Genomic DNA, 17,646 nt, shown 5'->3' with positions numbered 1-17,646 from the left:
TGGTTTCCCATTTTCACATCAGACAAATGCTAGGTGTGTACCTTAAGGCAACGGTCGCTTCCTTCCCATTCCTAGGCCTTTCCTGTCCCATCGTCGCCATAAAACCTATCTGTGTCGGTGCGATGAAAAGCAAAAAAAAAAAAAAAAAAAAAGTCGACGGGGTAGCGAAGGAACAAGGACACGAGGGTTTTAGGCTACCGCCGTACCACTGTCACTTCAACCTCATTGAGTCGGTACGGTATGGGGCGAAGTAAAACATTACGTACGCACTTATAACAAGTCCTTCACAGTTACTGAAGTGGAAGGACTGTTCCGGGAGAGTATTGCTCGAATGGATGCGGCTTTGTGCAGGAAGAAATTTAGCCATGTCGCAGCATTCATTAACTCGACAATGGCAATACATGGCATCATCAGTGACTCTCATGAGTTGATGATCTGCCTAGACGATGATAATGACAACGAAGGCGACAGTAGTGATGGCAGTGATCTGGAGGGTATCGAGCCTCTACCTTTGTGAATCAGGTATGAAAATAAGGTTTCTGAATTTTCGTAAATTGTATAGATTTTACTTTATTTCACTTGAAACATTTTATTATTCTAACATTTATTGGTGCATTTAAAGTGAGAACCTTGTCGGCCGATTTCTTCCGTATTTCTAACATCGCGATAATAAGAACTTCGTAGTATATTTATCTCGTATAATTTTGTGTGATGAATAATCGGTGAATTGAAAGTTCAGTTTTTGTCAGCCAATTTCATTTGTATTGTGTATCATCGCGATGACATTAAAAACATTTCTCTCATGTTTTTAAAAACCCATGTGTCGTGCAATCAGCTGTTGTTACGGCGGCAACATCGCTTCGTGCGCCATTGCAGTGTGACCAATATTGTGCGCAGCTGTCATGTGCAACCTTACGCCGGCCCACCTATACGGTATAATAAACACAATAGGAAGACGATACCTCATCGAGAAAAGAAATCAGTCAGAATATGAATGACAAAAACGACTGAGAGCAAGCCAACCCACGTGGTGATAGCGTCTTAAAATGTTGCATCTCTGTTATCGTTGCCATAGCAACAGGCCATTTTCGAGCAGCATTAGTCAACTTTTTCTCGCCGGTGGCGCTAAACGTCAGACTTCAACTCTCGTGGGCCCTACTGTAAGCGGTCCGAAAAAACCGAAATAGCAGGGCGATAAGTCCGGGCTGTAAGGTAGTCCAGTGCACTTTCTGTAACTTGGAGACAGTTAGAGCTGCAGTATGGGGCCGCGCATTGTGATGGTTGCTTGACAGCTCCCATAACTGATTCCGACTTCTTCTGCTCGTCCATCGTCGTCAATAATGTCTTTAACCGCACGAAAGTTTTCGTCTGTAATGCTGGTCCGAGGGCGGCGATCCACATGTTCTCGTCCTTCCTTGAACGTTTTATGCCAGGCAAACACACGCGTCCTTGGCAATGTTTGATCACCGACCTGTGCAGACAATCTCTGGCAAATTTCCGCCGCTGTAACTCCTTCACGAGCAAGAAATGTTATAATTATGCTTTGCGCTGTGGGGGGGTGCACCTGTCACTCCGACATCGTGAGCGTTACCAACGAAACAGCGGGAAATATCTAACAGCACGCTTTCCCCACTCCTAACGGTCCCGCCAAAGCATAGCAGAAGCGCGGGGCCAGTCCTACCAACTGTTGATGTTCAGGAACAAAAATTCCGTTGATATTTGATCGACCTTCGTACAGAAAAAGAATAATACGATCAAGGTCAACAGTTTTTCAGCGAATTGTATGTTCTGCTTACAATCTAAAATCCAAATTTTGAGGTGGTGGTGGTGGTGGTGATTACTGTTTTAAGAGGAAGTACAACTGAGCAACCATCCTCCATATAACACAAATCAGATAGAAAGAAATGGAAGGGATCCGACACTTCGAAAAAAGAAGGTATCGGCCAAAGGAAGACAAGGGCCACGAAGGGCATGAAAATGAAAGACTCCCTAGGCCTCCATACGTAATACCGTCGGGGTCTGAAAAGAACAAGAGTTGACCAAGGGAGGTCGGATAGTATAGATGAAAGTGAGGAGCCTGGCACAAGTAAGTGGAAGCAATGCCAGGACTCAGCTGAGAGCCCCGTGGTCGCCAACCCACGCTCCAAAGTTAAGAGCCCCTGGGGTCCCCTTTAGTCGCCTCTTATGACAGGCAGGGGATACCGTGCGTATTATTCTACAGCCCCCATCCACAGGGGGAAGTGCCAAATTTTGAGGCTTCTTACAAAATAGATTCTTCAACAGATCTGTTGGTTCTACAGCTATGTTTATGAATGTCTATTTAGTTTATTGTTTATTGTCAGTTCCTGTTTATTTCATTTTTGTAAAGTTTCCATGGAAGGTGGCTTCTAACCCCCAGTAACCCCACCCGCCCCTGTTAGAGGGGGTTCGATTCCCACCTCACCCATCCTCGAAGTGGTTTTCCGTGGTTTCGCATTTCTTCTTCAGGCAGATTTCGGGATGGTACCTAAATTAAGACCACGGCCGCTTCCTTCCCATTCCCCACAAGGCCCATGTTCAGCATAGCAGGTTAGGCCAACTGGGTGAGGTATGGGTCCTTCTCCGCCGTTGTATCGTCGACCAAATGTCTCACGCTCCAGGACACTGCCCTTGAGGTGGTAGAGGTCGGATCCCTTGCTGATTCTGGGGGGGAAATCAACCCTGCAGGGTTAACATATTCATTAAATAAATAAATAAATAAATAAATAAATAAATAAATAAATAAATAAATAAATAAATAAATAAATAAATAATAAATAAATAAATAAATAAAATACTGTACGTTGCAATATTTTCCAGCAGTAAAGAAACCTGTGTAGAAACTTCCTTTCCAGGTGGCATATTTGCCGACTTTCTACTCTGGCAGGCGAGGATTTAATTCAACTCGATACTAAGGTAGAATTTTCATCTAAAGATTAACGTGGTGTCAGGAGGAGAATCCTGGCTTTCAGCACCAGCTAAACCTCAAAATGAGCCAAGTGCCTCCACCAATTTCAAACAAAATCGTCAATTCGGGTGTTCCGCAGGGTTCCAATTTAGGACCTCTAATCTTCACTAATGACAAGCTGAAGAAAGTTTATAATAATTATTATTGTTATTATTTCTTCCGCCGGGCTGAGTGGCTCAGACGGTTAAGGCGCTGGCCTTCTAACTCCAACTTGGCAGTTTCCATCTTGGCTCAGCCCGGTGGTATTTGAAGGTGCTCAAATACGTCAGCCTCGTGTCGGTAGATTTGCTGGCACGTAAAAGAACTCCTGCGGGACTAAATTCCGGCATCTCGGCGTCTCCGAAGACCGAAAAAGTAGTTAGTGGGACGTAAAGCAGATAACATTAATTTTTTTGCTTGACGTCGCACTGACACAGATATGTCTTACGGCGACGATGGGATAGGAAAGGCCTAGGAATTGGAAGGAAGTGGCCGTGGCCTTAATTAAGGTACAGACCCGGCATTTGCCTGGTGTGAAAATGGGAAACCACGGAAAACCATCTTCAGGGCTGCCGACAGTGGGGCTCGAACCCACTATCTCCCGAATACTGGATACTGGCCGCACTTAAGCGACTGCAGCTATCGAGCTCGGTAACCTTAATTATTATTATTTCTTCCTCCATTAGGGTCTTCGAGGGAACATGTGGCAATTTCAATGCTTCATCCTTTATTGTTCCTTTTCCTCCCCTCGGAAAATTTTAAGTCTGTTTTCTTTCCCTTATGACCGTGAAATCATTCCAATTTTAACACTTTCTGTTTAAATCTCTCTCTGCTTCTTCTCCTTTTTCCCCCAAATATTTCTTGATTTCAAGAATCCACTTTGTTTTTGATTTCTTGTTCCTAAGATATTTGAAGATCTGTTTGGTTAAACTGTTGTTATTCAAAAAATATAAATCTCCTCTTCCGTACTGTTTCTGTTATGTTTTCTATTTTCCGATATATTTCATAATTACTCCTTGATTTCCAGAGTTCTTTAGTTCTTGGCGGTCTGAGTATTTTCCGTATATTTTTTTCTTTCCAGTACATCTAATTTATTCAGCTTGTAATTGAGTACTGGAAATTCACTCGTGTATATTAACATTCCTGTTTTGTCTACTGTTTTGTAGTGTTGTATTTTGAGGTTTTTAGTTAAACACGTTTTGTTGTAAATATTCCTAGTAACACCGTATGCACTTTCATCTTTTCTTGAGTATCCTTTCTTCAACAACGATTTTTTTCCAAACCGTTTTCTTGAATTATTATTATTACGTAATGCACTTCAGAGCAGCAATTTTACGATTTGTGACGTACGCTGCCAGGAATGTGCGTGAAGTCTTAAGGTTGCAGAAACAAAGAGGATTATCGTATTAATGAGAGGTGAACACCTGTAGCAGATCCTAGGTTACAACAGTGCTACTGTGGAGATACTTGTAACGACCAGGTGGACAAAGTTCACAGGTGAGCTCGCCGCTCCTTTCACTGGGCTCAGCAGGCCGTGGTTCGACGTGTCGTGACCTGTTTTATGCATTCCAGTAATGCCTGTCCTAGATGGACACGCCTGGGGTTTACACTGGTATTTAGTGTTACCAGATGTTCTAGGTTTTTTTGATTCATTCAAGTATGTATTCGAACTTCGGGTTCTTAGCCCAGAAGGACTTGAATGAATTGTTAACAACAACAGTGCTAAAAACAACACTCTCCACCATACTACCGCATGGTTAGACTGTGCGTATTCGTCTACTAATAGCATTACGCCATCTCTCCACTGACAGTTTGGAACATACCGCTTAGTCGAACAGCTCGTCTCCTTGCTCTGAAGTCTTTCAAGCCCAAACTTTGCAACATTTTTATAATGCTATTCTTTTGTTGGAGCCAACGGCCGTAGCCGTGTTGAAACACCGTATCCCGTGAGATCTGCGAAGTTAAGCAACATTGGCCGTGGTCAAGATTTGGATAGGTTGCCACGCGCTGTTTGGTGGGGGTAAGGGAATAGAGGAGCGGAAAGGAACTGGCCGCCCTACCGTACGTAAACTCCGGCTCAGGCACACCTCTGTGGAGGTTCGGACCTGCCTTCGGGCAGAATACGCCCTTACCTTACCTTCTGTTGGAAATCACCCAGAACAAATTGGGCTGCATTTCTTTGGATTTTTTTCCAGTTCTCGAATCTAGTAATCCTAGTGAGGGTCCCAAACACAGTAGTTGGGGTCTTACCAGAGATTTATATTCCCTCTCCTTTACATCCTTACTAAATCTAACCTAACCCCATGGCACTACAGCCCTGAAGTGCCTTGGCCTACCAAGCGACCGCTGCTCACCCCGAAGGCCTGCAGGTTACGAGGTGTCATGTCGTCGGCACGACGAATCCTCTCTGCCCTTATTCTTGGCTTTCTAGACCGGGGCCGCTATCTCACCGTCAGATAGCGCCTCAATTCTAATCACGTAGGTTGAGTGGACCTCGAACCAGCCCTCAGATCCCTGACCTGGGTAAGAAGCAGGCACGCTTCCCCTGGCCGGCTTTACATCCTTACTACAATTCGTAAATACCATCATAACCACGTACAGAGATCTGTACCCTTTATCTGCAGCCCTGTTTATGTGATTACGGCAATGAATTAGGTGAAGACGTCAGTGAGTGGTCTTCCGTTGATGAACAGTTTGAAGCGACTGATGAGGACGTTGTCACCGTTGTTGACAACCGTGAAAAACAGATAATTTATGAAAGTGGTTCCAAAATAGCACACGTTGAAGGATTCAAAGCCTTTGAAGCAAAGTGGAGCAGCAAGAAGAAGAAGAAGAAACCTACTGCAGTGATATGTGTGTGACACGTCTGGGAGAAAGAGACAGACGGAAGGCAAGGAAAAATATATTACAAACTTTTAAAAACAATTTTAACAGTATTGTATACCGAATGTAAATATCAACTCTGTCAATTACGTTGTCCTGTGACAGCCCATGCTGAGAGAGTCGTAGCTATTACAGGCATAAAACTGCGTATTTTCCGAGCCCCTCTATCGTCTCCTTTGCCATGGCTGATTCCTGAGACTCATAATTAGGAACGCCTTTCGGAGTCACTTCCGTAGTCTAGTGCATGCGTTCCATAGACTAACCTGAAAAACTATGCAACAAATGTAATATATATCGATACTGTTTCCCACCATTCATGTGAAATACTGCTCTTTGCTGATGATTGTAAAATCTTCAAGCAGATACAATCTAATTGCAAAATGCACTTTGTAACGTTCCAGACGTTACAGTGTAATTATGTTAATTTTATTATGTGTAATTAATTCAGAAATTTAACGTCATGATATTTATTTTGGTATGTAATTGTATTATAATTCATGTTTAATCATTTGCTCACTATCATTTCGTTACTTTGTAACTACGACTTGTAAACGAGGGCTGAATATCCTAATATTCACTTAGATTCTTGCGACATTCGTTTAAAATTAACTTGCAGTAGATTTCCTCTATCTTGCCACATCACCGAGGAAGAAGGAAGGACAAATTTAGACACCAAGTTCTGGGAAAAGCGAGCACGTGTTCAAGCGTTCTAACGTAAGCTACCGTATTTCGACCAGAATTATTCAAACTGATCACCGCCTATATTTTCAAAGGAGCGCCATGTTGCCATGGATACTGAGTGAAAGGACTAATAGAAGAACAGTTGATATCATGGTTAAGACCCGTCAACTCTAATATCTGGAGTGGGGAGAGACGTGTCATCTGATTGGACCACGTGTAGCGACCTGTAATTAGCGCCAGAGAAGGTTATAAAAGGGCGTGTTGGAGCTCTTGGCTTCATCTTCTACGTGATTCTTATTGAGTTTCTACATTCTTCTACGTGATTTTCTTATTGAGATTCTACATTATTCTACTTGATCTTCTACGTGATTCTTATTGAGTTTCTACAATCTTCTACTGGACTTCTACGAGTTCTTCTACTTGATTCTTCGTCTCGATACTTAGGAAATTCTGAATGAGGGGTGTATAGCCACTCTCATCAGGAAGTACGTACAGCTCGGCTACGAGACCGGTTTGAACCAGTCTAAGTCAATAGGTAGTATTCATCTAGATAGAAATGAAACTTCAGAGCACATTTTCAGTAAAGTTGGAAGGATTCTTAATTGAGTATCCTCTCCATATAACCCAAGGTGGTTCTTCTAACTATGACTTAGGGCTTATCTCCAATATATGGGATAGAGCATAATAGGGAGTGTTAGTTTTGAAGCCATCTTCCAATTAGTGGGAGGTGCAATTTGCAAGGCAGGAATGGTACTTAGCTGCAGATGAAGAGATCTCAAAGACGACCGATGATGTTCCCGCTACAAGGATGGAAGCTTTCCAAGGACCAGCAGAACAAGACTACATGGTGAGCAAGCGAGTTAAAGATATTGCAAGTTTTCGCGAAGTAGAGTCATTCAATTTTTTGTTAAATTCATTTTCTATTTTAAATTCAGTTCTCGTTAAACCGTCGTCATTTATATTAAATATCAGTGGCGGTTTCTGGTATAGCGCAATGGAGCAATGAACCTCCAGTTTATATCAAATTGTACTCAACTACGTAATTTTCATAACTCCCTTGTCAATCTCGAAGCTCTTGCTAAGTCCCTCTATCCGTAATATACTTGTACTGGCTTTCAATTCATGTGAGCTGCGCAAGGTCTGTGGCTGGATACTTGTCTTGAATGAACCCCCTTGCAAAGGCGATCTCTCCGTCCGTACATAGGCAAAGGGAGTGGCGTGGTGCGGGGGGACGAAAGCCAGCACTAAGGCAAGACCAGGATATCGCAGAAACGGATCTCTGTTCTTTACGCATGCGCAATAGGCCACTGTCTCAAGACTAGCTAGTCGTGTTGTTGGGGCTGGGCTATGTGCCTGACATCTGTTGGCCTTACGGGAATTTGACTAGGCAACAGAGAATAGTGCACGTAACTAGCGCTAGTGTTGAAAAGCATCGTTACTACCAAAAGTCACATTAAACTATCAAATTCTAATTAATATCTTGTGCCAAATATATCATTACTTACTAAACATCTATAAATTTGCCTTCTTTGGAATAATTACCTTTTGGAGAGAAACTTAACTCAAAAATCATTGAGGCAAAGAATAGCGGCAAGGTTATACCAATGAAAACTTTTAAATATAGTTGTTACTATTCCCATGACATCGGAAGCAGAAAGGCGTTTCTCTACCCTGAAAAGAATAAAGACTTTCTAGCGCAGCACAATGACCGAGGATAGACTTATTGCTCTTGCTATGTTGTCAATTGAAAGGAACTTTGTTCGAGACTCTGCGGACTTCAATGAAGCAGTTATTTCTTATTTTGCATGTGGTAAAACTCGGCATGTAGGCCTACCGTATTTTCTGCTCCTCTCGTATTTGATCACATTTCTAGAACGTATGTCATCTTAGTTTAGGAGGTTACGGCCCACGACGAAAGAGAAGCTGGCGGAGATGGGGAGAGGAGAGGTTGGGGGGAGGCAATTTTTTCTTCTTTTGAACCCCCAGTGATGAAAGTCACGCGCCGCCACTGTTAAATATAATAAATAGTATTTTTCTAGTTCACTTTAATCAATCTGCCTTAATTAGCCTTTTGATTTCTAATTCTCCTGCTTAATGATTAGTGCACTATCACCCCACCCCTGTGATAAGAGTCCGTCCAAGCTTGATTATAAATTTTTATCTTTAAGTCATCAACTTAAAGATTGGCGCCCTTAGCTTGCTTGGTTGCATTTCTCGTTCGATGATTGTTCTCCGAGAGGGGAAGTCACAACTTGATTCACTATCAGGTTGGTGTACTACATGGCGTCTTAAACCTCATCCCTCCAAGTGTTCCACCATTTCGTTCACACTTCGTAAATCCCCCGTTCTACAAGAATATCACCTACTGAACCAACCGATTGCTCTTGTTGACAATCAAAAAGACCTAGGGGTGCATTTTGACAGTAAATTGTTGTTTGTCTCGCACATAAACAGGGTTACCTCACGTGCTATGTCACTCCTTGGTTTACTGTACAGGTTTTCTGACATCACAGATGTAAATGCCCTCAGAGTATTCTACGTCTCCTGTATCTTACCTATTGTTGAATACGCCTCTCCAGTCTGGTCCATTTCTGCTTCTTCAAACCTCAGCCACCTTGACCGTGTACAATCTTTTTTCTGTGCTATCGTCAGAGCCAGGGTCCCTGCATGTCACAATCTAAGCACTATCCAAGTGCTTGGGAAACTGAACCTCAAGACTCTTTCTGCTCGGAGGAAAGTAGCCGACCTAAAGCTGCTATACAAAGCAGTTAATGGTCTGTTTAGGTCTCCAGATTTATCTTCCTTATTCCCCCTCTACGTCCCATCCCGTAATACCAGAATGAAGACTCTATTCCATACTCCTTACTCCCGGCTACCTCTCACCTTTCGGTACGTATTCCAGCAATGTTTAATACATTATCTATCAACAACAACCTAGATCTCTTCGTAACGTTTCCTTCCTTCTGTCATGATATTTATCATATAACTTAATTTTCCTTCTTGTTCTTTCCCGTTCAGCTCCTGTATTTTTCTGTAAATGTATTTTTCTTTGTTAATAACGTTGTTTATGTAAATATGTATTATATAGAATTGTACAGTTTTCATTGTGTATATTTGTGTCCTTTTTAAATATTTATATATCTTTAATTTTAGATTCATATCTATTGTACATAGCTCAGATCGTTGTAATTCGGCGTTATGCTGTTGCTGATCCTGAATAAATAAATAAATAAACAAATAAACTGGTAAGCGACTGAAAAAAGACTTCGACTATGTGTTGAGATGGACAGCAGACAACAGTATGATCCTAGATCTACTTTAATCTGCCTGTCATATTCATACCTTGGTCTACCCCTTCCGTTCTTACCTCCTACACTTCCCTCAAAAATGAAATGAACAAGTCCTGAGTGTCTTAAGATGTGTCCTATCATTCTATCTCTTCTTTCTCGTCAAACTTAGCCAAATCGATTTCACCTCAACAATTCGATTCCGTATCTCTTCATTCGTGATTCAATCTATCCAGCTCACCTTCAGCATTCTTCTGTAACACCACATTTCAAAAGCTTCTATTCTCTTTTTTTCTGAGCAAGTTATTGTCCATGTTTCGCTTCCATACAATGCCACGCTCCAAACAAAAGTCTTCAGAAACATCTAATTCGTATATCAATGTTGGAAGTGAGCAAATGTATTTTTCATAAGAAAGCTCTTCCTTGCTTCTGCTAGTCTGTATTTTATGTTCTCCTTACTTCTGTCATCGTCAGTTATTTTACTACCCAAGTAATAATATTTACTTCCTTTAAGACTTCATTTCCTAATCTAATATTTCCTGCACCACCTGACTTCGTTCGACTCCACTCCATTACTTTTGTTTTGGACTTATTTATTTTCATCTTGTACTTCCTTACCCAAGACTCTGTCCATACCATTCAGCAATGTCTCCAGATCTTCTGCAGACTATGATAAAATAACAATATCATCGAAAATCTCTGAGTTTTAATGTCCTCTCCTTGGATTGCGATTCCCTTTCCAAATTCCTCTTTGCTTTCCTTCACTGCCTGTTCTAGATACACATTGAAAAGGAGTGGTACAAACTGCAGTCTTGCCTCACTCATTTCTGTGTTGCTGCTTCTTTTTCAAAACCCTCGATTCTTATTATTGCAGAGTGATTTTTGCACAGATTGTAGATAATTCTTCTTTCTCGGTGTTAATAAAAGGAAAGATCTTCATTCGAGTAATCACATTAAGGTGATTCTAAATAAAGGGTACAAGTTTATGAGGGTATTTAGGGATTGTAGTAAGGATGAAAATGAGAGGGCATATACGTCTCTGGCAAGACCCCAACTAGTGTATGGGACTCTCATCAGGATTACTTGATTCGAGAACCGGAAAAAATCCTAAGGAAAGCAGCTCGATTTCTTCTGGGTGATTTCCGACAAAAGAGGAATGTTACGAAAATGTTGCAAAGTTTGTGCTGGGAAAACTTGGAAGTAAGGAGACGAGCTGTTCGACTAAGTGGTAAGTTCCGAGCTGTCAGCGGAGAGATGGAAATATCACAATATGAAGATAAATTTGGAGCTCAGGAAGACACATTGTGACAAATATTCATTTATAGGAATTTCGGATTTGAATACTTTACCAACGGAGATCGATGAATCTTCAAATTCTTTGAAATCAAATTTAAAAATAATCTGTCACCTGGACCCGAAATTCAGATCAGTGTTGATTGATTGATTGATTGATTGATTGATTGATTGATTGATTGATTGATTGATTGATTGATTGATTGATTGATTGATTGAACGGGAAAGAAACGGAGACCGGCTCATTTTATTCCATTACGCGGCTCTTTTGCAAACAATCTTTCTTTCTTTCTTTCTTTTTCTACCGGTTTTCCCACACCTGTGTGGTCGTGAGTGTGAACTGTGTCGCACATGTGGATTTGGCGCTGTTTACGGCCGGATGCCCTTCCTGACGCCAACGCTATATGGAGGTATGTAATCATTATTGCGTGTGTCTGGTGGTTGGTAGTGTAGTGTGTTGTCTTAATATGAAGAGGAAAGTGTTGGGACAAGCACAAACCCCAGTCCCCGGGCCAGAAGAATTAATCAGAGGCGATTAAAGTCCCGAACCCTGCTGGGAATCGAGTCCTGGACCCTCAACGCTGCCCATTCAGCCTAAGAGTCGAACTCTTCTACAATCAACGTATTCAGGTAAATATTTTGAAATAAAATATAGTTAGTGATGTTACATATTCCTCTGAGAACGTTTATGTAAAATTTCGTGAAAATGGTATTTCGGAAAGCAGATAGATAGGCGCAATTTCGGTTTTATATAAAAGCATAGCCTAACACCCTTCTTGCAGAAAATTTACCGAGGTCAGAACGTTTCAAGGAAGCCTTCGACGCATGAAAATGACAGAGTTCAAGTACCATTTGACAGCGACGGACTCCATGGAAAGAACTTGCTGAGCGAAATGGAATTAGATGGATTGCTGTCAATATCAATGGAGCTTATGGAAGAAGGAATATAGAATTTGTTCAGTCACCAAAGTGCATCGTTCTGAATGTATTAGGAGCTGGTGATCATCGTAAGTTTCATTTTCATTTCCCCGTGTCCAGCTGTTGCTGATGGCACTTCTCCACCGTTGGCTCTGCTTCCACCACTCCTCTTCAACAATTGAATCATGGCTTGTTAAAAGGGCTCAAGTCCAGTTTTTAGATATTTTGAATTAAGTATCATTACAAGGTCTACAGACCTCATTACACAATGTTATGTTAAAACAACTTTAGTCCTGGAATCCTGCACCATAACACTGAAGATGCTTTTCTGAGATGAAGTGTTGATGGGATTTAAGAAAACAATAATGTCACTGGAAACCTTGAAACGTTCTGTCCCACATTCTGAGAAGATAAGCTTCAAACCTACAGAGTAAATAGAGTTCAAATACTCTGCAGATATGAAAGGTTGTGTAGTTACTTCTCCGTACATCAGCAGCCCTGTTTATCATCGTTTCAGACTTGCACAGCCTGGAGTACAGGCAATAGTTCTTCCAATGTCTTTAGCATATCCACAGGGTATCCATCAATAAAAAAATAAAAAAAATAAAAAACTAGCTGATATTCAACAGGTGCTACCGTACATTCCTGGTGGTACAGAAGAAGCCACATTTTGATGATGATGATGATGATGATGCTTGTTGTTTTACGGGGCCTAACATCGAAGGTCATCGGCCCCTAAAGCCACATTTTACCAGGAGATTCTGCAAACTATGTCATATACTAATAATATTCAAGAATGAATTGTTAAAAGGACTTAAGTCCATGTACTTTAAACACCTTAATTTGTATGTAAAATTGTATTAAAATTAAATAATTTATATCCTACATGTTGTACATTACAGGTTCAATCATGAGAGTACTGCAGTTTACAAGAACAAAATTAACCGGTTGATAAATAACGTTTTAATGTCTCTTAAAATTAGGTTATATGGACTTAGGCTCTTTTTAACAAATTGTGATTCAGTTGTATTCCAGTCCGGTCTTCTCTTTCTTAACAGAGTCCATCCATCTTGCTCTTGTCCTTCTTCCTTCCTCCAGCACTTGTTTTGGTATCCTTCCCTCCTCCATCCTCACAACATGTCCAAACCATCTCAATTTATTCTTCTCCATCCCATCACTCAGTTTTTCTCCCCCTATCTCCTTTCTTTTCTTAGTGATGTTCAGGTTAAATTCATTTCGTGTGGCTACTTCTAGCTGGGTGCAGCCCTTGTAAGGCAGACCCTCCCATGAGGGTGGACGGCATCTGCCATGTATAGGGAACTGTGTTATTATCGTGTTGGATAGTGTTGTGTGTGAGGTGCTGGAGTGTTACGGACTGTACAAACACCCAGCCACCGAACGAAGGGAATTAACCATTTAAGGTTAACCCTCTATTGCATACTGTTGACTTTAAGTAACAAATAACTTTTCACCTGGATAAATGTTGTAGACAGAGATAGTTTTACGGCACACCTTCGACTGTACAATCAATTAAACACATATGCCAGTGATGCCTTGTTTTTTTTTACATAACATAAGACAAAATACTCCTTCCACCCCGTCAACATCCACGCTAACTAACCACGTGGGCCCTCCCCATCGCATTACCACAGGCTTCAGGAGTACCTCTGGCTCAACCTCAAAGACATTACCGACCTACGGTTCTGCGCCTTGCAATACGTACCCATGGCCAGTAGGTAGTAATGTTCGGTCTTTGAATGTTAAAAGCTTAGCGTAAAATCGTGAAAAATCGTATATATATTCAACTATGGCAATCCACATCACATATGAGTGTTAAGCTATTAGCCCCAGTTAAGAATTGCTGGTACATCTAATACACTGAACGTATGTTGAACATTAAAGCTTGAAATTTTCTTCACCAAACGAAAACGAAAAATAATTCATGCAGTAGAGGGTTGAAATCTTGGACCGAGTCGGAAATTGAACACGGGGCCGAAGAGCAGTATGGTGACCATCCAGTCAAGGAGCCAGACATTATGTTCAGGTAACGGAGGAGAATTAGAAAAATATATTGCAATGTGCACTTGACAGGTGTTGAAAGGATTTGGGCTGAGTGTGGGGTAGGACTGTTCATTACAAAAATTATGGTGAATGGAGAAGAATCCGCTATCTAAGAGAGTAACGGAATCGGACATGGAGAGTAAGAGAAGAAGAGGGAGACCACAGTAACTCAGTTCTTAATGATAAGAAATGTGGAACAAAAGGAAGGCACAGAACTAGTTGCAAGCGGTTGCTTTTTTAATTCACAGAGACTTGCAGACTGAACGCTGAAAGACATAACGGTCTGTAATGAAGATGTAGCCGCTGCATTTAAATGGGCCGACGAGGGATTCACCTCGATGAAAATGAATTTAAGACTTTAGTGTTTACCGACAACTTGATCTTATGCAGGACTGTGCTTCGAGCATGCAAAGAGCTTAATATTAAAATTACCATTTGCAAAACTAAAGTTTTAATTGATCATATAGTCTCTATCTCTGTGTTCTTTGAATTCGTATTGAGATTTACTGTGTTCTGGCGGTATTCGCTCGCGCTATAGCCGGCAGCCTGTCTGTTTCTTACAGCCGCTAGATATTTACATGGTAATGCACTCAGATACTGTCACTACCTTGCGACACTAGGAAATCCCCTGGCGAGAAATAGGAAGCTTTCATCGGGAAGACCTCGCTGACTCCTCTGCCAAAATTAGAGCAGGCCTTCCGCTTTCTCACCTAGCCGGCTCCAGGTCCAAGATTAGCTTCCGTATAGATTCAATATCAGAGTCCAACACACGATGACACAAGCAGACGTGCGGCGCAATCAGCTGTCTGCAACCACTTTGACACTAGCAGTCTTACCTCAACCGTAAGGCATGCCTTGTAAAAGTACAACTAACCATTCTGCCATAATACTAACAGTGCGACGGCCAAATCTATCGGGTCACCGGTCTCGTTCAAACGTTTTGAAGTTGATCTACTGTACATAAAAAGGAGAAACATATCTGTTTGAAGGCTTGTACACCTCACCTCAAATCACCACGCACCTCCCGGCATTTAATAATAATAATAATAATAATAATAATAATAATAATAATAATAATAATAATAATAATAATAATGTCTCCTTGGCTCAGGCGGCAGCGTGCCGGCCTCTCACCGCTGGATTCCGAGGTTCAAATCCTGGTCGCTCCATATGAGATTTGTGCTGGACAAAGCGGAGGCGGGACAGGTTTTCCCCGGTACTTCGGTTTCCTCAGTCATCTTTGATTCCAGCAACAGTCTCCAATATCATTTCATTTCATCTGTCAGTCATTAATCATCGCCCCAGAGGACTGCGACAGGCTTCGGCAGCCGGCATAATTCCTATCCTCGCCACTAGATGGGGGCTTCATTCATTCTATTCCCGACCCGGTCGAAATACTGGAAACAGGCTGTGGATTGTCGTTTCATTTTCATAAATAATAATAATAATAATAATAATAATAATAATAATAATAATAATAATAATAATAATAATAATAATAATAATCAGCATAACAAAATCTCACCGGGCGAGTTGGCCGTGCGGTTAGGGGCGCGTATCCGGGAGATAGTGGGTTCGAGCCCCACTGTCGGCAGCCCTGAAGATGGTTTTCCGTGGTTTCCCATTTTCACACCAGGCAAATGCCGGGGCTGTACCTTAACTAAGGCCACGGCCGCTTCCTTCCACTTCCTAGGCCTTTCCTATCCTATCGTCGCCGTAAGACCTATCTGTGTCGGTGCAACGTTAAACCAATTGTAGAAGTAAAAAAGAAATGAAAAAAAGAGATGGATAGATCGAATCACGAATTAAGAGATACTGAATCGAATTGGTGAGAGGAGGTCGATTTGGCGAAATTTGTCGAGAAGAAGAGAGAGAATGATAGGACACATCTTAAGACACCCAAGACTTGTCCAGTTGGTTTTTGAAGGAAGTGTAGGTGGTACGAAGGGCAGGGGTAGACCAAGGTATGAATATAACAAACCGATTAGATTAGATTTAGGATGTTATTAGTAGTCACGTAGAAATGAAAAGGTTAGCACGGGATATGGTGGAATGGAGAGCTGCTACTACTACTACTACTAAACGTTTTCACTCCTTCCCTGAAGGTGGAGGGCGGGCCTCTTAGACGATGACGCCGTCTTTCAGGCCGGGAGATTTGTTACGGTGAAGGAGATGTGCGGAGAAGGTGGCCGTGGCCTATACTACGAACTGTCCCGGCATTCGCCTTAGTGCAGGAGAATGGAAAACCACGGAAAACCATTCTCAGGACAGCCGACGGGTGGGGCCAGGCGTGAAGTCTCCCGCATGCAGAGGCGTAGAGCCACGGTAGAGCCGTGGCCAACTTTCCTCTGCTCGGTTGGCCGGTCAGAGTACAGAGCTGTTGGACGACGGGCAAGCCGTGGCCTCTTAAGGGACGAAACCCACTCTGCATCCAGCGACGAATGGAGAGCTGCATCACACGACACGTCATGATTAGAGCTCGGATTTCTAAGCACTAGTAAGTAGGAATGCAATTGACTTCCACGCGGCTCTAGCCTTTTGCAGATGAATTGCAGGGTTTCCGATAGATCGTATTTCTAATATCTCACTGTAGAAACGTTCTTCGGGCTAGAACCTGTCCAGGCTCTCACAGTATCTTGGAACGCGAGAGTAATTTTCGGAGAACTAATTGTACGATTCAGTGGCGAATTTCCCATACATGCGATTGATGTGTTGCATCCCTTGTATTTTCAACGAAAAAAAAAAAAAAAACCATTCATATTCTAATGGAAATCCTATATATATAAAGCCACAAGGCTAACTGACTGACATTAATTTTTGCCCACTTCCAGGTGAGCTAGGAACTTGAAATTCGGCTATCTGATAACTATTAGGCTGCAACCCAAGGAAAAATTCAAAAAACGTTGGCGTTTTTCATGTTTAGCCCCCCCATCGAATCAAAATATCGGACTCAACTTTCAGGTTAGACCCTTCCGTTCCAGATGAGCTGGACACTTGGAATTCGGCAATCTGATAACTATTAGGCTGCAACCCAAGGAAAAATGCAAAAACGTTGATATTTTTCATGTTTAGCCCCCTTCCGCCTCATCAAAATTTCGGAGTAAAATTTCGTGTTAGACCCTTCCAGATGAGCTAGGAACTTGAAATTCGGAAATCTGATAGCTATTAGGCTGTAACCCAAGGCAAAATTCCAAAAAGTTCAAATTTTGGGCACAGTTCTCGGTACTCAGAGAGGGGTGAAACGAACTTGGCTCGGTAGTGAGTGACTGCTACAAATTGCCCAGCTACTCAAGAGATGGCAACACGAGCATTGGACCCTTGTCTTTGTTGATGTCTTTCGTCGTGTTGGGATGCAGAACGAACAACCACATCCGTCAAGAGGGCGGTGCAAGGTGGAATCCTGTAAGTTATCGCGTGTGACTGGGATTTATTTGCTATTTCGTGAAATACTGGAGTTCTTGCTGGTTCTTTCCTTGTGCTATAAATGATGATATATGACAAATGTATGTTGTAGTAATAGTAATAGTAATAGTAATAGTAATAGTAATAGTAATAGTA

Source organism: Anabrus simplex, chromosome 12, assembly GCF_040414725.1.
Source record: "Anabrus simplex isolate iqAnaSimp1 chromosome 12, ASM4041472v1, whole genome shotgun sequence".
In the NCBI taxonomy this organism is placed as follows: domain Eukaryota; kingdom Metazoa; phylum Arthropoda; class Insecta; order Orthoptera; family Tettigoniidae; genus Anabrus; species Anabrus simplex.
This window is presented reverse-complemented; position numbering follows the sequence as displayed.